The sequence below is a fragment of the Stenella coeruleoalba genome (assembly GCF_951394435.1).
Source record: "Stenella coeruleoalba genome assembly, chromosome: 21".
Lineage (NCBI taxonomy): Eukaryota > Metazoa > Chordata > Mammalia > Artiodactyla > Delphinidae > Stenella > Stenella coeruleoalba.
In genome coordinates, this window is record NC_137167.1 from 24595110 (window position 1) to 24621281 (window position 26172).

At 41.8% G+C, this 26172-nt stretch overlaps 1 protein-coding gene and 1 long non-coding RNA gene across 5 annotated transcripts in view; both read left to right on the forward strand.

Moving 5' to 3' along the window:
• The window catches only part of ZNF596 (zinc finger protein 596), a 32357-nt gene extending 19775 nt beyond the window's left edge, over nucleotides 1–12582 (forward strand). Inside the window, exons 11-13 of one of the 2 annotated variants that reach the window (XR_013825447.1) lie at nucleotides 2390–2562; nucleotides 8366–8642; nucleotides 12281–12582. The gene's annotated coding sequence lies outside the window, so the exon portion shown is untranslated. Of the gene's footprint in view, nucleotides 1–1592; nucleotides 2048–2389; nucleotides 2563–8365; nucleotides 8643–12280 lie in introns of those variants that run through there. The other variant, XR_013825448.1, reaches the window with a different exon arrangement.
• Nucleotides 12583–24841: 12259 nt separating this feature from the next.
• Nucleotides 24842–26172, forward strand: part of LOC307179792 — a 70675-nt gene continuing 69344 nt past the window's right edge. For all 3 annotated transcript variants that reach the window (XR_013825554.1, XR_013825555.1, XR_013825556.1), the window contains exon 1: nucleotides 24842–24875. This is a non-coding gene — a long non-coding RNA (uncharacterized lncRNA). The remainder of the gene's footprint in view (nucleotides 24876–26172) is intronic.

Below are 26172 nucleotides of genomic sequence, written 5' to 3' on the forward strand. Positions count from 1 at the left end.
CCAATTAGCACTCTCCCCTCACAGGTTCAGTATCTGCAGCAGCAACCTGGTTCTTTCCCTGACTCTAGACTCTAGACCCCTGGACCAGTGACAAGGTCTCAGAACACAGCAGAATTTGCAGCACAGTATCATTCTTCCACCAACTCTGAAATTTCCCCTAGATGTCCTTGCTTGCCTTCCACCCCCCATTTCCACTTCTTCCTTCCTTGCATGCAATGAATATTACTAACTGCCAGAATGTTGAGGATTAAATTACATAATGTATTGAGGTCCCCAGCACAGTGCCTTGTACACATTGGAGCCTAACAAACCTGAGAGCAGACAGGAGATGCTCAGTAAAGCTTGTTTTAGTGAATTGATGCATGTTGTTTCTCAAATACTGTCTTGCTCAGACACTGCTGATTTCTCTATTCTTCTCTCAATTTGATAAGGTCAACAAATAATATAATTTGGGGGAGGGGGAGGTAATGGGTGATATTGCTGGAACCAAATCTATTTGTGCTTAGAAATGATGTTGTGACCCAGCATTTCCATTTTTAAGTTAAAAATAAAATTTTGGGGGCTTCCCTGGTGGCGCAGTGGTTAAGAATCCGCCTGCCAATGCAGGGGACACGGGTTCGAGCCCAGGTCCGGGAAGATCCCACATGCCGCAGAGCAACCAAGCCCATGTGCCAGAACTACTGAGCCTGCGCTCTAGAGCCCACCAGCCACAACCGCTGAGCCTGCGTGCCACAACTACTTAAGCCCGCGCACCTAGAGCCCGTGCTCCGCGACAAGAGAAGCCACTGCAATGAGAAGCCAGCACCGCAACAAAGAGTAGCCCCCGCGCGCCACAACTAGAGAAAGCCCTCATGCAGCAACGAAGACCCAACGCAGCCAAAAATAAATAAATAAATTTATAAAATAAAATAAAATTTCATCAGTCCCTCCCAAACTTCCTGAATCATAATTTCCTAATGTTGAACCCCTGATCGCCAAGAGATTTGCATGTATATTACAGCTTAAAAAGCAATATTTACTTAAATCATTCTCAACACTGCTTTCCCATTGGGAAACCTTAGGTAATTGTAAGAAATACCATCACTCCAGAAATTATTTCAGTTGTTCTGAGGATGAGCCTCGCATCAATACTATTTTAACAAAACCTTCATGACCCCTTTATTTGCAGATCAAAGAACACTTATTAACCCTCAGGTGATTCAAATATCAGGTTGCTATCTATATTAGATCTTAAAATTCTTTGACTCTTGTGGTCATCAGAGGATTCCAGAAAGGAGAAGTTTTTCTGTGCTTCTCTAGACTTTCAATTGCCAGAAATTAAGACCCACGACACTCTGTTTCTGTTGTTGTTGTTGTTTCAAAATTCATGACACAGTGACGAGGCAGGAGTACCACTATCGCCACTGCTGGAAATGAAGATGCAAAAAGGTTGTCTTAGGCTGCTCTGAGCCCCTGACTCTAAGCTAAATCCCCAAGGATGTCCCGGAAAAGGTGGTGCTAGAATGGAAAGCAGGAAGACAGCAACACACCAGCAGGAACAAACGTAAAATTTTCTCAACACACCAGCAGGAACAAACGTAAAATTTTCTAAGTCCTCCAGGAAGCCCTGCAAGGTTCGTGTAGGCATGTGTTACCCTCTGCTGGCTTGGGCACATTGAAAATGGGATCTACCAACAGCCCCTCTGAGATATGAAAACCAAGATGTCAGACCTCAAAGGAGCTGATCAGAGCAGAAGGTAGAAGGGCACCCAGATGGCAAGGGCTGAGACTGTGCTGGACATATAAGGTATGTTGTAGGTGAGGCTTCTCCTTGCTGGGTACGGATCTGGTTCCTGTCTTTGTAGGGGTTGGCGTAACTCCAGTGTCCAGGGATGGGCAAACCCTGGACCAAGGCCTCTTTTCCTCTCTCTGGTAGTTCTCTTCTCCTAAGTGTCTCACAAATTCCCAAGTTCTCCCATGCTCTCCTCAGGTTGGTTTTCTTTTCCCTCCTGATGTTCGTCTTTGCCTTGCAGAGCAAGTTTCCTAGCACAAACCTAGAACTAAGACTTCGAACTACCCAATGGGCCCAATGTCATTATCTTGTTATTCAGTTAGAGATGTCTGTATTCTTTTATCTCCTTAGGTGTATTATTATTATACTTCCTCATATTAATGTCATAAGGATAATAATCACTATAGTTATTATTATTAAGTTTCTTATTATGGATTTTCGTGTGTGGTTATAGCTACACAGCATTGACTAGTGATTCTCTACTTAAGAAAAATGTCTGATTTTCAGAAGATGATTGCCAAGGGTTCTCAAACAGACACACATTCACAGTCTCCCATGCTCCTTGCCATACCACTTAGTATCTTTTCAATAAGCAAAACCCTTATTTTTCAATTCCAGCTCCAGAAGCAGGGACAAACCTGTGAGTAGGTGAGTTCCAGATGAGGATTCCATTGATCTTAGTGAGGCCCTGCTCACTTTACAACAGCTCTTCAGGGACCAGGAATCTCTTTTTCCATCTGAAGAGACCCAGGGAAGTATTCCTTGACCTGCTAGAGAAACCACAAAGATTTGTAAGTCAACTCAGGGATGCAGAAACCATTCTTATCTTCCTGAAAATGTTGTAGAAGGTATCTCAACCTGACAGAGCATTGTCAGAATTTTCTGTCACTTCAGGAGGTCCAAAGTACCATTGCTGAAAACTGAAGAGCACAGAGGATGAGCCACACCTGCCAGAGCCTCTGCAAATATTCTAAGTCCTCTTGGGTGCCCAGAAAAGCCAGGGGCTGAAATGGAAGGCAGGGAGGGTGAAACACACCAGAACAATCAATTGAAGAACTTTATAAGTTCTGTGTGGCTACAAGGAACCTCTAGTGCCTGCTCGTGTCACACCTTGCCAGCTGGGAGCTCCAATAGTAACATCCTCCAAGAGCCCCAGAATGATATATATGAACACAGATGTCTGGACCTCAAGGGGCCTGGGTTGATCAGGTGGCAGAAAGAAAGCTAGGCACTGAGAACTGAGATAGCACTGGGAGCTTAATGTATGTTACTGGTGGGGTTACTGTATCCTGGATGTAAATCTGGGGTCAAGTTTTGTCAGCCCATTGACCTGAATCCTGATATCTGGTGGGAATACTTTTCTTTAAAGTATTTATTTATTTATATATTTGGCTGTGCTGGGTCTTAGTTGCAGCACGTGGGATCCTTGTTGCGACGTGCGGGATCTTTTAGTTGCAGCATGCAGGATCTTTCGTTGCGGCATGCAGACACTTAGTTGCGGCATGTGGGATCTAGTTCCCTGACCAGGGATCGAACCCGGGCCCCCTGCATTGGGAGTGTGGAGTTTTAGCCCATGGACCACCAGGGAAGTCCCTCTGGTGGGAATCCTATGACTGGTAGGCTCCAGACCTGCGTCCTCCACCTCTGCTGGGGAGATCCCTCTTCCCAGGGTTGGTACAGGAGATCCCTCATTGGTCCATATTCCCCTCCTTTGGTTGTTACTTCCCTCCTGTTCTCATCCATGACTTTCAAAACACATTTTATTGTGCAGACCTAGGGTTCAAACTCCAAAATATTCCATGATGTCCAATAACAGTATCTGGTCACTTAGGTAGGAGAGTCTGTATTCTAGTCTACAATCTCCCTCGGTTTCTAATTATTATCATTTTTATAGTTACTACTTTTATTATAATTAGGATGATCATCATTATCAATGTTGTTACTCATTATGATTTTTATTATTATGTTTTTTTATTATGCATTATTTTTGTGGTGGTAGTTATACAGCACTGAGCAGAGTTTCTCTTTTCACCTAGGTGTCAGGTTGACTGAAGGTAAGGGAAGGTCCCTCAACATACCTACATACCTACACATTCACAGTTCTCCCAGGTTCCTGCAGTAGCCTCTTTTTTTTTTAAGTGAAACACCTTCATCAGTTTTTTTTTAATAGTATTTTTAAATTAATTATTTCTGGTTGCATTGGGTCTTCATTGCTGTGCATGGGCTCTCTCTAGTTGCGCTGAGTGGGGGCTACTCTTCGTCACGGTACACGGGCCTCTCACTGCGGTGGCTTCTCTTGTTGCAGAGCAGGGGCTCCAGGTGCACGGGCTTCAGTAGTTGTGGCACACGGGCTCAGTAGTTGTGGCTCACGGGCTCCAAAGCGCAGGCTCAGTGCACGGGCTTAGTTGTTCCACGGCATGTGGGATCTTCCTGGACCGGGATTGAACACATGTCCCCTGCATTGGCAGGCGGACTCCCAACCACTGTGCAGGCAGAGAAGTCCCCCTGCAGTAGCCCTTGAGGCCTGTCTGTCAGATGAGCCTTTTGAAATATTAGAAGTCTCCTTCCAGAGGCAAACCCCGCCTGGACATCTGGAAAATTTTACAAGTCTTATTGAGGGCCCCCGAACTGTTTTGCTGGCCTTAAGGACCCAGAAGGCTGTCTTAGACTAGCCAGAGCCTTCACATAATTTTCTAAGACAATTCAAAGGCACAGGAGGTGCTGTTACCTTCCTGGAAAAGCTGCAGAGAGCATCCTTGCCCACATGAGCCTCCTCAGAATTCTAAAAGTCAGCACAGAGGCTGGAAATCTGGCTTTAAAAACAATTGAGGCTCAAGGAAGGCATCCTAGGCCCCCCTGAACCTCTGGGAATGTTCTGCATCCCCTTCAGTGTCCAAGAAAGGCTGGTGCTGGACTGGATGGCAAGGAGGGGACAACCTGTCATGTGACCTACCATCAAATTTTCTAAATTACTCAGTGAACTCAGTAACAGCTCAGGCTGCTACTGTCGCCCCTGCTGGTTGAGGAGCACTGGCTGAGACATGTGAACTGAAATTTCTGGACCTGAAAAAGCTAGGTAAAGAACAAGAAAGGCAACCAGGCCATCATGAGGACTTAAAGTGCCTAGTAGAGGGGGCCTTTGAGCAGCAGGTGGATCTGGGCCCTGCCTTCTTTGCAGGGACCCAGGCCATCAGAAAATTGGCTCAACCCCTGAAATTCCATGAGGTTCCTGTGGCTGGTTGGTTCTAAAACAGGGTCTCTCTATGTCTGCCCTATAGGGGTCTCTTCCTGGGGTTGGCATGGGAGTTCCCAAGATTACCCATGTCCTGAATATTATTACAATAATTCCTTATCATTATTGTTGTTGTTGTTATAAAACATTGAATAAAGTTTCTTGATCCGTGAAGAACTGTCTCATTTCCTGAAGATGACAGAGGGTTCCCAAAGCACACACCGCTGCTCTCTGGCTCCCAGGTTAGCTCCACAGTCACTTCCCCCAGGGAACTTCCAGAAACTTTCCAAATACACTGCCAGATGCCTGGACTGGCCTTTTTTTTTTTTTTCCCCCTCAGGAGAAACTCAGGGAGGGCATCTTGCCTGTCTGAGCCCCTGGAAAATATTCTAAGTCACCGTAGGTCCAGCTTTGAAGTGGTTGCCTATTTGAAGTGGATGCCTCAACAATCAAAGCTTAACTCAGGCACTTGTATTACAAAAAAGAAAAACCAACTGTCACAATATACATTACAGACATTTAAATGAACAAAAATAAGAGTTGTCTCGAATGACAGATTGTTTTCCAGATGAATATTTATGCCCTATCTTGCTTTTACTTATTTCAAAACCAGCATTTCAGAATAATGACTACATATAAATAACAGTGCATTTCATTTTTTAAATAAGAAAAATTAATATTGTTACTATGACTTAGTTGGATTACACAAGAAATCAACATGACTAGCTAGTCTAAAACATCATTCTTGAAATAAGCAATATTTACAATAAACAAAAAATACACCATTGGCAAACCATTAATTTAATTTAATTTAAACCTCAATTAACGAATATCTACATTAAATTTGATAGTTTCCTTACGTTATTTCTCCTGTTTGACAGAAACTATTAGCTCAATGAAAGTGGGTTCTGCTGCCCCCCAGTGATCTCTTTCTGTCATAGAACTTCCAGATGTAGCATGGGCCTACTTACACCTTGGTTTTGATGTAGCATAAGTGATTTAGGACTTCCGGGTACAGAGTTGTAAGAGACTAATTTTGTGTTACTTTAAGTCACTTAGCCTGTGGTAATTTTAGAGTAACAGTAGGACATTATCCATGGAAGAATATCAATACAATCAACATTTAGATGGAATACAGTATGACCATGAGCAAGGTGCCTTGCTTTAAAACGGGTTAGGGAGCTACAAGCAGAATTGGGAAGAGCATAAACAAATAAATCAAATCACATACATTGCTATCTTTATTTGTTTCTGATTGTTACAGATTATGGTTTTTGATAAGAATAAATAAAGTAGTCCTTTAATAACTTGGTTCTATTTTAAAAAGTGTATTGATGCAGACATCTTCTATCAGAATTACTGTATGTTATATTGTGTACAAGTTCACAGAAAATGAATTTGTCAAAACTCAGTTTACCAAATACAGCAAATTTCCCACTCACCAACCTCACTGATTTACCGAAACGTAATTTGTGTCAAACATAAATACATTTTAAGGAGATTTCTATTTGGAAGGGATGATTTTTTAACACAATTTAAGGTCAGCTAGGTATTTCATTTGACCAGTTACCACTGGATTTAATAGATCCAGTAAAATGAATTTGTTGAGTTTCAATGTGGTTTAGTCTTCTAATGAGTTAACATTCATTTAGAGATGTCTACATTAAGATGTTGTGTACATGTATACATACATTCACAATATTATTCAGCCTTTCAAAAGAAGGAAATATTGCCATTTCAACGATGTGGATGAACATAGCTGATGTTATGCTGAATGAAATAAGCCAGACACAGAAAGACAAATACTGCATAATATCACTTACATGTGGAATTTAAGAAAGTGGAACTTACAAAGACACAGAGTAAAATGATGGTTTTCGTGGGCTTGAGGTGGAGGAAATGTGGGGCTTTTTTAGTTGTAAGATGAATAACTTTTGGAGGTCTAATGTAGAGCATAGTGATTATAGTTTAAAATACTGTATACATGAAATTTGCTAAATGAGTAGATCTCAACACACACAAAACAGTAAATCTGTGAGGTGATGGATAGGTTAATTAGCTTGATTGAGGGAATCATTTCACAATGTGTATGTATATCAGAACATCACAATGTACACTTTTAGTATATACAGTGTTTGTCAATAACACCTCAATAAAGGTGGAACAAATAGTTTGAAAAAAGGAAAAAAGGAAATAGAGAACTGTATGGATCCTCTTGCTGCAGATTCTGTGCTGTAGTAAAGAGGGAGGGAAAGAGGAAGGCTAACTGCGGCTGAGATTTAGAAAAGGGATCCTTGGGGAGTTAACATTTAAACCAAGACCGAAAGAAACTGTGTATGGTGTGAGGGTGTATGTGTGGATGAAGAATGCTAATAGGTCTCCGTGTAGGGATGAGAGCAATACCTAATTGTATTTGTGTGGTTCTCTGAGGGCATGTAAAAGATCAACCCCTTGGGCTTCCCTGGTGGTGCAGTGGTTGAGAGTCTGCCTGCCGATGCAGGGAACACGGGTTCGTGCCCCGGTCCGGGAAAATCCCACATGCCGCGGAGCGGCTGGGCCCGTGAGCCATGGCCGCTGAGCCTGCGCGTCCGGAGCCTGTGCTCCGCAACGGGAGAGGCCACAACAGTGAGAGGCCCGCGTAAAAAAAAAAAAAGATAAACCCCTAAATGTCTGGTAGAACCATTAATTAACAATGCCAAATAGAGGAGTCTGATTTACATCTTCGTTTTGGTAGGGGAGGTAATGTCCTAAGACATATTTAATTTTAGTAGCACATGACTATGCAATTAGAGTTGGTAGGTCAGGATTCCATAATCCCTGGATCAGTGTCTTGATCAGCAGAGATAGTAAAAGTTCAGACAGACATGAGAATCCCTGGTCTTTCTACTGAATTGAGTAAATGTGGATTAAACAGGCAGGTATAGCGAGGAAGGTGGGGCTGAATACAAAGTGGATAGGTGAACGGCAGGTTCCCAGGTGGTAGGAGAACCTAGGTGGGGAGTGATTCTGTGAGATGAGCTGAAAGGGGAGAGGCTGGGATTCCAGGGTGGGGCCTCTGAGTCCTTCCCTGAGAGGTGATGATTCCTGGTGAAACCTAGGTATGGCATGTACCCCTCACGACAATCCTGCTGAGAAATTTGAGTTTGGAAACAGACCAAAATTGTAAGGCCAGATGACCCATTTCCAAGCCGTGCAATTTTGTCACGTTACTAAAGCTCTGTAAACCCCTGTTCACAACACTGGTTCCCTCAGGAAAGGATTCAAAATCAGCAGGGTTATCGTGAGGCTCAATGAAGCCTCTCTATGGAACTCTGCAAGCAGGGATCTCATTTAATAAAACTTTTCTTTTTCTTTTTCTCTAGACCTAGGAACAAGGAGGTGTGTTGAAACTCCTGCAGAGAGGACCATGAGAAGGGTGCACAGATCTCACACCCAGGCCTGAAAGATGGGGAACTGCCTCAAATCCAGCATCTTGGATGACAGCTCTGTTCCTGAGTCTCCATCCCGCTGGGTGGGCCCAGGCGGGAGGAGACGCTGGGATCAGGAACCACATCCGGAACAAGTTCCAAATCCCATCCATCTTCCAACACCCAGCTCGCTTCACCAAGCAGCACAGCTGATGGAAGAGGAACAAGTGAGGTTAGCTCAAAGAATCAGCCTTAAAGAGCACCTGCCTCAAGGAGTGTACAGAACAGATGGATTTGAAGAAAAGATCCAGGAGGAGTGTGTGATTTGTTGGTTGGAGTTTGTGCGTGGGGACTCCATCAGATTTCTGCCCTGCGCACACTTCTATCACCTGAACTGCATCAATGAGTGGTTGACCAGGTCCTTCACCTGCCCCTACTGTCGCAGGCCCATGGATGTCACACAGCCTTCATCCCAGGACTTTAATTGAGCCAGGATCCCTTGTTTGATTTCAAGTGTCCCATCATTTTTAGTGATTTTGATATTTTGTCATCGTGTCTAAGTAGCCAGGGATTAGGAATTAAAATCATGCACAAAGATTTCCTAAAAATTCCTGTCATGTTGCAGATGATGGCAAACAATTTATAATGTTTTAGAAACTTAGGGAGATAATAGCATGTAAAGCCTTGACCAAGTGTTCAGAAGTGTAATTATATCTTAGCATTTTTCCAGTACATGGGATGTGTACCATGTTGCAGCAGCTATACATGTTGTATTGTGTCTGTTGAAGATTAGGGAAAAGAAAGTGGTTACTTTTCCTAAGTGATATAACTTTCTTCTCCCCAATCCAAACTGGCATTTGGACCAAGGTTTTATGAAAAACTACAATTTATACAACTGAACTAAAATGAAATCCAATTATATACGAGTGAATAAATGAAGAATCTTATTTTCAAATAACCCTCCTAAATGGTCTTATCTTTTTTTTCTCCATCATTTTGAGACATTTAACTTTTTGTCTTGTAAGTCCAACCAAGGGGAACAGTGCCCCAGGGAAGAACAGTCGTGAGTAGGTTTATTAGCTGTGTAACTACGGTGCGTTCATGTAATTTAGCTGTGTTTGTGTAAAGGGATAATAAAATAGTTTTCCATCTAAAAGTCAGGGTTGAGGGAGTGATATTGCTGGAGACCCCAGGTGGAGGAGGGCGTTAGAATGATTCAGGATGAGTGTATGCAGAGGTTTGACTTGGATTTGCAATCATGATTTGGAATCATGGAGTGAACTGAACTTCTGATCACTGTGGGCTAATAAGCATACACACCTCCGTGTTTTCCACATTTTTATCTCTCAAATGGAGGTGTTCATATATTATTAATTAGCAATAATAGTCATAGTCGTCTTCCTTGTGACCATAGGCAAGGGAAGCCCTCCCCTTCTTTCTCTTGGAGCATACTGCATGTTCCCAGTGATTAGGGCCACATCCTTATGAAGGACTGATGTTTATGAGATGTGGGTCTGGAAATTGGAAAACTGGGGTCCCATGGCTTCTTTGTCCTTCCTCAGCTTTGCCTTCTTGATGCTTGTACTGGCGACCCCTCCCCTTTCACCCTCTCTCCTAGTTCAGAAGAACTTGTGAGTCCCACCCAAACCACCCAGACCCAGGGTAAATGCCTGCCACAGCTCTCAGTGCTCCATCTTGTGCAAACTGGTCCCCTCAATTCTCTTCCTCCTCTCTCTTGGACCCCGACCCTGTGGAAGCAGAGGGAGGTTAGGTGACTAGACACCCACTGGGCACACAGAATCCTCTAGTCCACCCTGAGCCATATATGTGGGACATTCTCTCCACTGAGGCTGTCCAACCAGTGCTGAGAGTGAACAAGAGGAATCTGGCTCCAGGGGATAATTGCACGACTTTCTCAGACCTCCTAGGACTATAAGCCGTTTGTGATCTCCTGTTCCAAATACACCCAGACAAAGGCACTTTAGGTTTGATTTCCCATAGCAATCCTCCCAGGATCGGCACAAACATTACAACTCCCTATCCAATCTTTGGGGATAAATCTCTGATGACTGTGTACGGAGTGTCTTCTCTTTTCTCTTCTTTAAAATTTCTTTTTTCTTAATTTAACTATACTTGATTTACAATATTGTGTTAGTTTCAGACGTACAGCTTCACATTCTTTTCCATTATAGGTCATTACAAGATATTGAATATAGTTCCCTGTGCTATACAGTAAATCCTTGTTGTTTATCTATTTTACATATACTGTAGTGGTGTGGGTCCTCTACTCCTAATTTTATCCCATACTCCTAATTTATCACTCCCCCTCCCCTTTCCCCTTTGGTAACCATAAGTTTGTTTTCTATGTCTGAGGTTGTTTCTGTTTTGTAAATAAATTGATCTGTATTATTTTTTAGATTCCACATATAAGTGATATCATATAATATTTGTCTTTTTCTACCTGACTTAATTCACTTAGTATGATAATCTCTAGGTCCATCCATGTAGCTGCAAACTTCACTATTTCATTCTTTTTTATGGCTGAATTTTATTCCTTTGCATATATGTACCACATCTTATTTATCCATTCATCTGTTGATGGACACTGAGGTTGCTTCCATATCTTGGCTATTGTAAATAGTGCTGCTATGAATATTAGTGTGCATGTATCTTTTCAAATTAGTGGTTTGGGGTTTTTTGGACATATACACTAGAGTGGAATTGCCGGGTCATATGGTAGTCGTTAGTTTTTTGAGAAACTGCCATACTGTTTTCCACAGTGGCTGCACAAATTTACATTCCTACCAACAGTGTACTAGGGTTCCCTTTTCTCCACATCCTCGCCAACATTTGTTATTTGTGTTCCTTTAGATGAAAACCATTTTGATAGGTGTGAGGTGACATCTCATCGTGGGTTTGATTTGCATTTCCCTGATGATTAGCGATGTTGAGTAGCTTTTCTTGTGCCTGATGGCTATCTGTATGTCTTCTTTGGAAAAATGTCTATTCAGGTCTTCTGCCCACTTTTTAATCAAGTTGGGTATTTTTTTTGATGTTGAGTTCCATGAGCTGTTCATATATGTTGAATATTAACCCCTTATCAGACATATTATTTGCAAATGATTTTTCTCACTCAGTAGGTTGTCTTTCATTTTGTCGATGGTTTCCTTTCCTTGCAAAAGCTTTTAAGTTTACTTAGATCCCATTTGTTTACTTTTGCTTTTGTTTCCTTTGTTTTAGGAGGTATGATATGATATCAAAAACTGTAATTGTGAGGGGAGGAAAGTATATATGAAGGATTTTTTTTTTAAAGTCATAATGCTCATTTATTAAAGGATTATGATGTCAGGTTCTGTACAAGAATAGAAAGATAGACATAAAGCCCCAAATCTTAGTGGTTTAATACGATAGAAATTCATTTCTCACTCATATGAAGTTTCCAGCAGTTATTCCCAGTTGGTTGGTAATCCTCCCATGATTATCCACAGAACTGGGCTTCTTGTGTCTCATAGCTCTGTTCTCTGAGTCCTCAGACGTCTCTGTATTGAGCCAACAGATGGAGAAAGAGTATGGAGGATCTCCAATGGGGAATCTGAAAAGGCCAGGCCTGGAAAGAGTACACATCATTTCTACTTACAGTTCATTGGCTAGAACTCAGTCATGTGGCAACATTTAACTTCAGCTCTCTGCCCAGGGAGAAGAGAAAATGGGTTTTGGTGAACAGATAGCAGTCAAATATATAGAGCTACCTTTGGGAAGAGTGTGTGTGTGTGTGTATACCTGTCTGCCTTCCTATCTATCTACCTACCTATTTTTCTATCATCTATCGATCTATCTATCTAAGTGGATTTTATTATTCTCATTTTACAGGTAAGAAAACTGGAACCTGGGAAGATTAAGTCACTTGCTGGGGTAAGTGCAGGTGCTTGAATGTGACCCACGATTGTCTGGGTTTACAGCTACCACACTATATTTGCTTATTAACCTGATTTATTCTACTATTACATTGTTCTCTATTTCCCCTGTCACCATTCTTTTTTTTTTTTTTTCATTTTAACATCTTTATTGGAGTATATTTGCTTTACAATGGTATGTTAGTTTCAGCTTCACAACAAAATGAATCATATATGAAGGATTTTAAAAATGCATTTGGAATTAAGAGATCAGCAACTTAAAATAATCACGAATATATATAGACTGATATCATATACCTATTATTTATTATCAGTATTATAATTATTTATATTTATACCATTCTGATTATTGTCAAGTAAAATCAAATCCAGAGTTCTATAGGGAGAGACTTTAAATAGAAAGAAAGGTTATTGCAGGAATTCCCTGGTGGTCCAGTGGTTAGGACCCTTCACTTTCACTGCCATGGCTCCTCAGGTTCAATCCCTGGTTGGGGAACTAAGATCTCACAAGCTGTGCTGCACGGCCCAAAAAAGGGAAGAAAGAAAGAAAAGCTATTGCAATAGGGAGAACTATCTGATTGCAGAGATCAGCAAGCATCTCAAAGTCAAACCAAAAAAAGATTTTCTTTCACACGGTAAAGGGGGTAAGTGGTAAGGGGAAGTTGGGCACTAGGCTGAGCTTAAGCCAACTGCGTGACCAGTGTGGTGTGGAGGGAAATATGTCTTGCCATAGCCCATCTATCCAGGCTTCCCATGTCTCCAACCCCCTCTGCTTGCTTTCCATGTCTGTCCTCAAGTATCTCTACCCACTGCGCCGTAGTTTGGTTATAAGTTTGCCTACTGAAGGGCATCTTGGCTCCTCATTGATTTTGGTCATTGTGCATAACGCTGCTGAATATATTGCACGCTGTTTATTCTGTGGACACAAATTTTCAAACCAGTTGGGCAAATATACAGGGACACAAATGATGCATCGTATGCTGAGACCATGCTTACGTTTCTAGGAACCTACCAAAATGTCTTTCAAAGTGGCTGTACATTATGCATTCCCACCAGCAATGAATCAAATTTCCTGGTGTTCCCCATCCTCCTTTGTGACTCACATTATCAGTTTTTTCAGTGTTAGCTATTGTAGTAAGTGTGCAGGGTATCTTGTTGCTCTTTTAATTGGCTGTTTCCTAACGACAAGTAATATTGAGCATGATTTTGTATGTTTGTTTCCTATCTGTATATCTTGCATGATGACCTTTCTGTTCAGATACTCAACCATTTTTTAATTGGGTAGTTTGTTTTCTCTATGTTGAGTTTTACAAGTTCCTTGTATATTTTCGGTACAAGTCCTAAACATTTATGTTTTGCAAATATTTTCTCCCAGTCTGGGACTTGTGTTTTCATTGCTTGAATTGTTTCTTTTGTAGAATGAAAAATTTTAACTTAATAAGGTCCATATTATCAATTTTTTTCTCATAGATTGTTTTGATTTTGTACATTAAGCTAATTAATGTATATTAAAATTCATGTATATTTTCTGTTTTCTTATGTCACTTTTTGTTTTAAATTTTACGTTTAAGTATATGAACTATTTTGAGTGAACATACATATAAGTTTTGTGTCTTTGTTCATTTCATTGCATATGGTCATCCACTTGTGCCATCATCTTTTGTTGAGAGACTGTATTTCCCATTGAGTTGCCTTTTCTTCTTTTACTATGATCATTTGACTGTATTTTCCTGGGTCTGTTTGTACACTCTCTGTTCTGTTCTTTTTATCTATCTGTCTATTATTTCTCCAATGTCAGGCACTCTTGTTTACTGAAGATTTATAATAAAGTTTGGATTAGGAAGTATGGTTCATCAACTTTGTTCTTCAATATTACCTAGTCTACTCCAAGTTTTAATAGAGTTAGCTGATAGCTTCAAAATAGCTTGATTTGTACTGGGATTGCACCAAATTTATAGGTCAAGTTGGGAATAATTAACATCATAACAATATTGTGTCTTTCAATCATGATCAAGGGATACCTCTCCCCTGATTTACAGTTTCTTTGTGTTTTTTTTTCAACAATTTTTTTTTTCTACACACAGACTTGTACATATTTTGTTGGAGTTATACTTGAGGATTATTTGGGGGGATGCATTGAAAATTGCATTGTTTTTCTTTCCAATTCCAATCATTAAGTGTTAGTGTATGGGAATGCAGTTGACATACTTTTCTTCTTGTTATATCCGTCCATTCCAATCAAAGCACGGTGTGGTAGACTCCATTTGGTGTTAACTTTCAAAATCGTGGCCTTGAATAATCCAACACTGGATTTCAGTTACTCAGACAGAGACTAGGAGAGGGCGCCAGGAAGCACCGAACAGCGAGCTCCGCGCGTTTTCTACTGCCCCACGGCCCCTCAGACTGCAGGCGGCGCGAACCCTCCTGCGGGGACCCTCCTGGCGCGCGTGCGCATTCCGCCTGCTGACGTCACGGCGTCCTCGGTGAGGAAAGCTTTTCCTTCTCCGATGACTCACCAGAGCGCGCCGCCAACTTTCGGACGACCTGGGACCGCGTCGCCGTGAGGAGAACGCTCCCTGTCCACGCCAAGGGCTAAAGGGGCTGTGGGCGCGTCTCCCCGACGACCTCCTTAAACTGCAGCAGAGCCCCTTGATTTCCTGGACGGTCCTGCGTGGTTTATTCTCTACTTTCGCAGGTAGTATTTCAGCAGGACTGACTCTTCAAAAACAAAACCCAAGAACAACCGTCGTTGAGAGTTTGGATGGATAATCACAGAATGCTGTGGTGTTTGCTATGGATTCAGGCTTGTTTTGAGGCAGGAGCCCCTACACAGATTCGGAGAGAGGGAAACACGTGGACACTCGTGACGGGAATACGCGAACTGTCGGGCCCTTCTGGGGGGACGAGGGTGCGGGCAGTGCGGGTCTGGCCGTGAGAGAAAGGGAAGTGGGGCGTCCACCCCCGGGCTTCTGTTAATTTTCAGTGGTTAGTTCCCCCACAACTGTAACGTACTTGAACAATATCAGACGGTTGCAGAGTGTATGTCTTCTAACGCTCACGTTATTTTAAGTCCATACGTTATTTATACCAAAACCACAACTTATCACACTTTGAAATGAGACTACTGTCAGCTGTCTTTCTCCCAGGTCTTTATGAGATGACGTAATTTGATACAAAGAGTGGAAATTTCGGGAGAAATCTTTTAAAATGGATCAGAAAGGGGTAGTGCTTTGTGACAGCGGGAATTAGAATACGCATACCCCTCTCGTATGATTCGAGGCTTTCTGAAAGTTGGGCCCTCTTCACATCTGCGGTGATCTTCCACCTCATTCTCTGAGGGAGCTCTGCATTTTGTGGCAAAGGCCAGTGGGAGAAGATTTTTAATATGACCCTTTGCCTGACCCACGATTCTGGGGTTGTTTACTCTCCAGGTAACCAAAACCTTCAGGACTGACCACATCATTTTAATATTAAGATACAGTGAACTTTAATTTGATTTTAAGTTTTGAGAGCAATAATGGCAATTTTTTTTTCTTCCTTACTAGATCTTTTTTTTTTTTAACATCTTTATTGGAGTATAATTGCTTTACAATGGTGTGTTAGTTTCTGCTTTACAACAAAATGAATCAGTTATATATATACATATGTTCCCATATCTCTTCCCTCTTGTGTCTCCCTCCCTCCCACCCTCCCTATCCCACCCCTCCAGGCGGTCACAAAGGACCGAGCTGATCTCCCTGTGCTGTGCGGCTGCTTCCCACTAGCTATCTACCTTAGGTGACCGGGGGTGTCAGGTCCCCTGCGGGGCCCTTAGCATATGCAGGCCTCACATCTCCCTAGAGTTAAAACTAAGGAGCAGACTTCAGAGGATGCTGCCACAACTTTACTTTTTGTTTTTCGTTGAGGTATAACTAACATAGAACACGATATTAGTTTCAGGTGTACAACATAATGGTTCAGTGTTTGTATATTTTGTGAACTGATCACTATAAATCTAGTTAACATCCATCACCACACACAGTTACACAGATTTGTTTCTTGTGATGAGAACTTGTAAGACTTACTCTCTTAGCAACTTTCAAAGATGCAGCACAGTTTTAATAACTATAGTCACCATGCTGTGCATGACATCCCCGTGACTTATTTACTTTATAACAGACAGTTTGTAGCTTTTGAACCCCGTCACCCATTTTGTGCACCCCACACTCCCCACCTCTGGCAACTGCAGCTATTCTTGGTTATCTGTGAGCTAAATTTATTTATTTATTTATTTATTTTTGGCTGCGTTGGGTCTTCGTTGCTGCACACAGGCTTTCTCTAGTTGCGGCGAGCGGGGGCTACTCTTCCTTGCGGTGCACGGGCTTCTCATTGCGGTGGCTTCTCGTTGCAGAGTACGGGCTCTAGGTGCACGAGCTTCAGTAGTTGTGGCACTCGGGCTCAGTAGTTGTGGCTCGAGGGCTGTAGAGCACAGGCTCATTAGTTGTGGCACACGGGCTTAGTTGCTCCGTGGCATGTGGGATCCTCCCGGACCAGGGCTTGAACCCACGTCCCCTGCATTGGCAGGCAGATTCCCAACCACTGCACCACGAGGGAAGTCCCTATGAGCTAAATTTTTAAAAGATTCCTCATGTAAGTGAGATCTTCCTCTGTCTGACTTATTTCACTTAGAATAATGCACTAAAGGACCATCCATGTGGTCACAAATGGTGAGGCTTCCTTCTTTCTTATGGCTGAATTAAAGCAAGGAAACAGTTGGTCAGGAAACGCAGAACATTTTTACCGTGTTGCTTACTTGAATTGGCTCCAAAAATGTTTGACTTTTTCCCTTAATGAAACAATCATAATAGGTAGGACTTAACTCTCTCTGTATTTTGATCCATAGTGTCCCCTAAAATAAATTGGAAACATAAAATCATATATGTTGCTGACGAGTTAGTATGTAAACACATGGCTCTAAATTTACCATGAGCTGAAAAGGACTGGGTGTCATTGGGTCCACCTGGGCCCATGTCCACGTGGACACCCACACCAGGGCAGCCTTTCTGGGCCTGAAATACTGCTGGGCAGAACCAGGAGACCAGGGAGAAACAGGAGAGGAAGATGGGAGAAGGCTGAGGGAAGAATCAGCTCCTCAACCCCTGTTCCAGGTGCCTGAGGAGTGAGTCCTGTGCAAGGTAGGATGTCCTTGGGCACTGCAGGGCATCGTGAGGGATGGAAGGGTGGAAGTCCTGTGGTCCTGGGCAGTTGTCAGCACTCCTCCAAGTCACCTGCAGACCGTCCGTTGTTATGAAGGCCTGTGAGACAGGCATGCACAGCCCCCTCCAGACACAGACTTCCTACTGGAAAGTGCTTGTGGCTCAACTAAGTTTGCATTTTATGGCCTTTTCCTCTTCGTGGCCTGCTACTAGTTGCACAATTTAACCTTCATATAGTGTTCTAAACGGAAAACGACAAACTCACAGAAGCAGAGATAGAATGGTGGTTGCCGGGGGATGGGGTGGGAAAATGGAGAAAAGGTACAAACTTCTAGTTCCAAGTTCCAAGCCTCCAGCTTAAGATTACTACGGCTATTCAGGATCTTCTGCGCTTCCATACAAATTTTAGGATTGTTTGTTCTGTTTCTGTTTTTATAAAGAAAGCCATTGGGGTTTTGATAGGAATCAATTGAATTTGCATATTACTTTGGGTTGTATGGACATTTTTGAACAATATTCTCTCAATCCCTGAGCACAGAATAATTTCCATTTATTTGTTTTCAATTTCTTTCATCAATGTCTTAGTTTTTCATTGTCTAGGTCCTTTACCACCTTGGTTAAATTTATTTCTAGACATTCTTTTTGATTCAGTTGTGAATGGGATTATTTTTATTGTTTGTTAATGTGTAGAAATGGAACAGATATTTGTATATGGATTTTTGTATCCTGCAACTTTACTGAATATATTTATTCTAACAGTTTTTTTGAGTCCTCAGGGTTTTCTATATGTAATATATCGTCTGCAAATAGTGACATTTGACTTCTTTTCCATGTTGGATGCCTTTTTTCTTGCTTAATTGTTCTGGCTAGGACTTCCAATACTACACTGAATAAAAGTGGTGAGAGTGGGCACTCTTGTCTGTTCCTGATCTTAAAAGCTTTCAGCTTTTCACCATTGAGTATGATATTAACTGTGGGCTTGTTATATATGGCCTTTATTATGTTGAGGTGTGTTCTTTCTGTACCCATATTGAGTTTTTATCATAAATTGGTGTTCAATCTTGTTAAATGCTTTTCTGCATCTACTAATCATATGGGTTTTGTTCTTCAGTTTGTTAATGTGGCCTATCACATTGATTTTGTGGATGTTGAAACATCCTTGCATCCCTGGAATAAATCCCACTTGATCATGGTGTATGTCTTTTTAATGTATTGATGAAATTGACTTGCTAATATTTTGTTGAAGATTTTTGCATCTATATTAATCAGTACTTGTCTGGTTTTTGCTATCAGGGTAGCGCTAGCTGGTAAAATGAGTTTAGAAGTGTTCCCTCCTATTCTATTTTTTTGTAGAGTTTGAGGATTGGTATTAATTCTCCTTTAAATGTGTTGTAGACTTCATTAGGACCTTCTGGTCCTGGACTTTTGTTTGTTGGGAGGTTTTTGATTACTGATTCAACCTCCTTACTAGTAATCAATCTGTTCAGATTTTGTTTCTTCGAGTCAGTGATGGTAGGTTGTATGTTGCTAGAAATTTGTCCATTTCTTCTAGGGTGTCCAATTTGATGGAGTATAATTGTTCAAAGCAATCTCATGGTCTTTTCTGTGGTATCAACTGAGACCTCGTTTTTTCTTGGTGAATCTAGCTACAGGTTTGTCAATACTATTTATATTATTATACTATTTATATTATTCAAAGAACCAGCTCTTGGTTTCATTGATCTTTTCTATTGTCTTTTTAGTCTCTATTTCATTTATTTTCCCTCTGATGTTTATCTCTTTTCTTCTACTAACCTTGGGTTTCATTTGTTCTTTTCCTAATTCCTTTCTAGTTTGTATTGCTATAAACTTCCCTCTTACTGTAGCTTTTGCTGCATTGCATAGATTTTAATATGTCATATTTTCATTTTTGTCTTCCAGTAATTTTTGATTTCTCCTTTGGTTTCTTCATTGACCCAGTAGCTGTTCAGTATCATATTGTTCAGTTTCCACACATTTGTGACTTCTCCAGCTTTCTTCTGGTAGTTTATTTCTAGTTTCATACCATTGTGATTGAAATTATAACAAGCATCTTTTCCAGTCTTCTTAAATTTATTGAAACTTGTGTACCAAAATATGGTTTATTCTTGAGAAAGTTCCACATGCCCTTTAGAAGAATGTGTATTCTGTTGCATTTGGATGAAATGTTCTGTACAAATCTATCAAATCCACCTGGCCTAATGTTTCATTTAAGGCCACGATTTTCTTTTTGACTCTGTCTACATGTTTTATCCATTGATGAAAGTGGGGCATTAAAGTCGGCTACTGTTATTATATTGATGTGTATTTCACTCTCTAGGTCTCTTAATATTTGCTTTATTTTACTGAGGTGCTCCTGTGTTGGGTGCATAAATATGTACAGCCATTCTATCCTCTTTTTGAATTGACCCCTTTATCATAATGTTATGCCTTTCTTTGTCTCAATAACGGTATTTTTAAAAGAAATGTTATGCACCAGCAGACTTCATTCACAAATTATCTATTTATTGACCTTTAATTCATCATTGTGATGTATGTATATATTAACAGTATAGTAATAACACATCATCCTGTGTTCTACATTTTCCAGTTAATATTCAAAGTTACTTTCTGGTTGAATGTATTCATCATGATTATGATTATTGCTGCATGAAAAGTTGAAACTGACCAACATGGTAGTTTTTTCAGCAACAACTTTGATTCATTAAAAAAATTATTGCTTATTGTTACAAAATTCTGCATTCGGAATTCCCAGATGATGTCACAATCCTGGATATTTATCCTAAATTTTTGTAATAATAGGCCATTGGGCAATATTATAAATTAATGTCTAAATTGTATGGCAAAAATATTGATAGGTGTTTTTCCCAGTCAGGGATTTCTGATGCAAACTCCAATCTTTTATTTGATTTTTAGCACTGGTATATACAGTGTCTGAAATTGAATGTCAACTAAGGAATTAAAAATCATTGAAGACATCCTTTAATTCATTACAGTGAAAGTGTTTTGTACATAGTGTGGAATCTTACATCTACAATAGTATCTCTTCAAGTAAAAGTCTCTTCCAGGCATATTACACTGAATATGTTCTCCAGCACTAATTTTCTGTTATTACCCTAGCATGCACTCCTCCGGGTAAAGAGTTTCCTGTCTAATTTCCCATTTTAGGGAAATTAGAATATTATTCATAGTGAGTTTTGTGCACCCCACAACTAGAAATCAGCTTAAGTCTCTTCCACCTTGATTATAAATATAGGGCTCCTCCAAGTGGATTTCACTCATGTTGTTTAAGGATAAATTATAAATGAAGGTATTTCCATAATGAATATAGTCTTAGAATTTCTTCCATGTAGCGTTCTGATTTGTTTCAGTTTAGAGCTGTGGCTGAAGACTCATCAACCTTCATAGCATTTACAGAGTGAGTTCTCTCATGTCTTCTAAAGCAAGAGCTTGTAACAAAGGCTTTCTCATACAAATGACATCCAAATGATTTTTCTCCAGTATGAGTTCTCTCATATTCTCTAAGACAACAGCTTTGAATAAAAACTTTCCCACAGAGATGGCATCCAAATGGCTTCTCTCTAGAGTGAGTTCTCTCATGTTGCCTAAGGCAAGTGCTCTGAACAAAGGTTTTCCCACATAGATGATATTCATATGGCTTCTCTCCAGTATGAATTCTCCTATATCTATTTAAAGATGAAGAATGACTGAAGGCCCTTCCACACTGATTACAGACATATGGATTCTCTCCTGTGTGAGTTATTTTGTGGAAATGAAGATGAGAGTTTTGGCTAAAGTGTTTCCCACATTCATTCTTAATTCATTCTTCAGCATGAATTAAGACATCTTGGGTCAGTGTGCATCTGTGAGTGAAAACTTCATTGTTCCTTTTTTCTTACAATGACACCAATCCCTTCGTGGGAGACCCACTCTCATGACCTCATCTAAACCTAATTACCTCCTATAGGCCCCACCTCCAAATACCATTATATGGGGGATTAGGGCTTCAACATATGAATTTGCTTGGGGGAGGGTGGGGGGGGACACAGATGTTCAGTCGATAATAGTAAATAAACCAAAATCAGCAGGGTTTTTATGAGGATTAATTAAGCAAATATGTTTAAATCTCTTAAGCAGAAAGTAATGTTTAATACAATTTCTGTTTTCCTTATTTTCTGAACTTTAGGTACAAGGAGGTGTGTTAAATCTACTTTTTTGTGATATATCATTTTTCCATGAAACACATTTAATTTTGGTGAAAATTTCAAGTTCACCAATACTTTCAAATATTGGGTTGGCCAAAAAGTTTGTTTGGGATTTTCCGTAATGGACCGCAGCTCTTTCTTTCTGCCATATCAAGACACAGTGAGAAGGCAGCCTTCTGCAAACCAAGAACAGGTCCATCACCAGGAACCAAATCTGCTGACACCTTGACCTTGTACTTTTCAGCCTCCAGAACTATGAGAAATAAATGTGTGTTGTTTAAGCTACCAAGTCTGTGGTATTTTGTTATAGCAGCCCGGGATGACCAAGACATTTACCTATCTAACAAATGACATAAACATGGTTTCAGAAAGCTCGAGACACATCTGTTAGATGGGAATAACATGAATGGTGCCAGCAAGATAAATTTATTGGGTTATCGTTGGTGATTTTAGTAAGTCAAAGCATGAGGAAATGTAAGGAAATGGTAACAACACTTTCAGCTTTCAGTTTGATTGGGAAGGAACAGCAAAGCAGAAACTAGAGAGAAGATAGGTTCAGATGAAGATTTTATTCCAAAGTGGAAGACTCTTAATAGGTTAATATTGAGTAGAGAGATCAAGGAGAATAGGACATATGTCTGGTAAAGTAGATTTAGTATAGAAGCAATAGCATAAAGTTCCTAAGATAGCAAGAAAGACAAGGACTTAATTGGAGAAATTGGAATGTCCCAGGGTAGAGAGGACACTTCAATTTACAGGAGAGTAGTAGTAATGGATGGGCATGAAAGCAGGGATAACTGTAGACTTCCAGGCAGTCATCTGAGGTATGACTTACAGTTTCTCAAACGATCTAATTTATCAGTGTAGTAGAGGGCAATCCCTTCTGTGGAGACTAGTAAAAGTGTGTGCATGTACGTCTGAGTGTGTGTGTGTGATGAATAAGGTTTGAAGTGCTTATGGAGCTGGAAGGATACTTTTGTTGGCAGGATTTCCAGATGTATATGAAAGTTTCTGGGAGTTGGCTGTATTTAAACCAGTATCAATATCCTAGTCATGTGTTTGTCAGATGCAGCCACTGAGTAGTGAGGAATTTGGAGTCACCAGGATTGGTGTGTTGATTAACAAATGTAGTAGAAGTTCCAATAGACATAACTGTTTTGGAAAATTATATTTAAAGCCTAAATAAATTACTATTAAATTATCAACTGCGTTAGTATATGAACTATACCTTAAAGTATAAGTTACTAGATGATACTTTATATTTTGGTGAGGATGGCATAGAAAAGCCTGTCTGAGGAAGAATTACCTAAAAATTACCAGATTGATGAAGAGTAGGAATTAGCCTGGAAACCGGTGCTGGGTAATAGAGGAGGGAGACAGAGAACGTTCTCCATAGAAGGAACAACCCTTATTGGTAAGTTGGTTAGACTGATGATTATCAGGGGGAGAGGAAGAAGTCTGTGCCATGCATGCTCCAAGGCTGCTTTTCTGATGCCTGAGTCCTACCCCCATAGATACATATTTTGGTGAGGTTGGCATAAGGCTTAACACTCTCCAGATAATGTGCAGAAAAGTTTGAGGACCATTGGAGGTGGTGGGCAAAAATAATGTATCACTCATACAATCTTTTAGGTGATGTTCAAAGATTCACCCACAAAAACAGCCCATGTACAAATAAAAATTCACATGATTATGTTGAAATAGTGTATAAACTCGAGGAGAGTAGTTTAGGAATAATCTCCATTAAAATAAACACTGCTTACATAGGACTATATTTCCTCCTGAAAAAAGGGACTAGTTCTTTAGTGAGGTGGTTTTTCTAAGGAATCCCTGGAAACTCTTCTTTAAATAGTAATAATGACAATGAAAACATAAACTGAAGAAATTATTCTTCAGTGCAATGTCACTTCTTTTAACTTCTCAGCTTTCATTAGATCTAATCCCCAGCCAAGGAAACAGAGACTCAGATATGTGGTGTAAAGACTGGTTTACGCATAAGGTACCCATCTCATGGACTCAGCTTCTCCTAGGGAGATATGTATCCCATATGGACCCAAGAGGAATCACTACAGTCGATATGGAGACTCCCAAGCACATATTATGTCTAAACCTAAATGCAGAAGACTTGGTGGAGAAGGTGATTGGGAGGCTGAATGAGTTACACATGCAGATATATATCACTTGACTCTTTTGTAAGCCTCATCCTAACTTGACATAAAACATTGAGAAATAGAAAACAAAGAAATTAAAATATCTCACATTTTTTAAATTAAAAACTTTCAGATAGCTCTGTGATATAGAAAAAGAAAAATGTGAAATTACAATATATTTAGAAATGAATGATAAGCATCCACGCTTGTCCCAAAGGTCTTGCATTCATAAATCACCTCAAGATGAGTGAAACTGAACAAGTGAAATGTAAGGAGAAAAGAATTTACATCTACACACGCAGTACATTTTATTCTTGTAAAGCAACGCCTCAGCCCCTCAGCCTCGCAGCCCAGGTCCTAGCCCCATGAAGTCCCCGATACTGAGCCCAGGGCTGCGTCTCTGGTGAACCGGCAGCAGAAATGGAAATCATGGTCGCTCTGGTTTCCATCGCCAGCACAGACAATTCCAGCCCTTGCTAAACTGAATAACCCATTCCAAGCGCAGGAACCACAGACGTTGTTCGGGATCCCACCACGGCCCACTTGGACCCAGCGAGGTCCCCGCCCGAGGCCGAGTCGCGCCCCGAGCACTCGCAGGACACGAGTCTCCAGGCGCGAAAGGGGATTTCGACCTAAACCGTTTGCAACATGTTAACAGGGAAACATCCCAGCATTTACCACGAAAGGGCTCACAGCTCTAAGCTCGTACCTAGAGTTGTCCGAAACACTTAACTTGAAGCCCCGAGGAAGCAACCCGGCTCCCCGGACACCAGCCGAAACAAACGCACCCAAACGCTGAGGCTGGAGGTGTGTCCGGCCGGGGTAGGGGCTGACCCGGAAACGGCCGGGAGCTGGGCGGGAAGGCTCAGGCCTCGCCCACGCCCACGCTGCTCCGCCCCGCCTCTCCCCGACTAAGGCCCCGCCCTGATTGCGTAATTTCCTGCCGACGCGGAAGCGGATTTCGGGAGCGAAGGTCCCCTCGGGTGAGTGAGCCCCTCGGCTCTGAGAGTCAGAGCCGCGCTCCACAGCCCCCTCCCGACCGCATCCTTCACACGCAGGTTCTGGGGGTCCCCGTTCTCGCCCCTCCGGCCCGCGTCACCCTGAGACTCGGGATGCCGGGCGCTCGGCTGCCGGGTCCGAGTCCGCGTCCGTTTCCGGTCAAAATCGCTCCGAGGCCGTCCCCGTCAGGCCTTTCTGCCTTCGGTCTCTTCACCTTCTCCCGGCCCGACCCGCGCCGTGTCAGGTCCCCACTCGCGACGTGGACTCTCGCCCTTCGCGCCCCGCATCGCCCCTCTCGGCCCCTCGGGGCAGCCCGGGACGCCGCGCCCTCCCGCGGCCCTGGGACTCCACCGACCCCAGTGTTCTCCTGAGACCACCTGCCCATCCTGGGCCTCCTGCGGCCTGGCCGTGCCGCTCTCTGCCCTTTGCGGTCACCGCCTCAGAAAGGCCCTAGAGCCCCGGGCTGGGGGCAGGGGATCAGTCCTGTGAAGTGACACCCCGTGTCTTTCTGTCCCAAATCCTATCCGCTGGCGATACCGACCAACGTGTGTCCACATTCCCGATGTCTCACGGGAAAGTGTGCTCTTCTGGGCAGAGCATCTTTGTTCCACCCCTGTGGGTGTCGAGTGGGCGGGGGATTGAGGAAAAAGGGACAAAGAGGGAGAGCCAGGGAGACAGCTCGCAAGGGAGAGTGAGGAAAAAGACTGCAAAGTAGAGGATGGAGAGTGGGTGGATCCTGTGGACTTGGCAAAACAGTAAGAGTGGGAGAGAGTGAGCTAAGCAAGAAGCAGTGCGATCAATGAAAATAGACAACAGTGGAATCAGAGAGATGGAGGAGGGCAGAGTAGGAGGAGAGGGCCCTGATCCATAGCAATAGTAGGGGCAACAGGAGGGTGGATCCCATCCCATTCATTAGATGGCTTTCTAGTTTCCACATTATTTTCCTTTTGAAATGTATGGTCTCAGGTTTGGTTAGCGGCCTCAATGCTTTTCCAGTCTTTATTACATATTGAAAATATTATTTGGTACTTTACACTATTTTAACCTGTCCTTGGTAAGGATGTTGGTAATGTTTTTATTAACAGTCAAACCTAGTTAATCATTGTAGTATATAACAGCTTCCTTTCTTGCTTATATGATCTTTTGACTTAGTTGGTCTTGAGCTAAGGTTTCCAACTAAGTGAATGTTCTCTTCAAGTTCCTTTTGTCTTTCCTCTACAAATGTTCAAGGATCCAGTCATCCTTGCCGCTCCTAGCCACCAAGGGGGACAGGTACAAGTC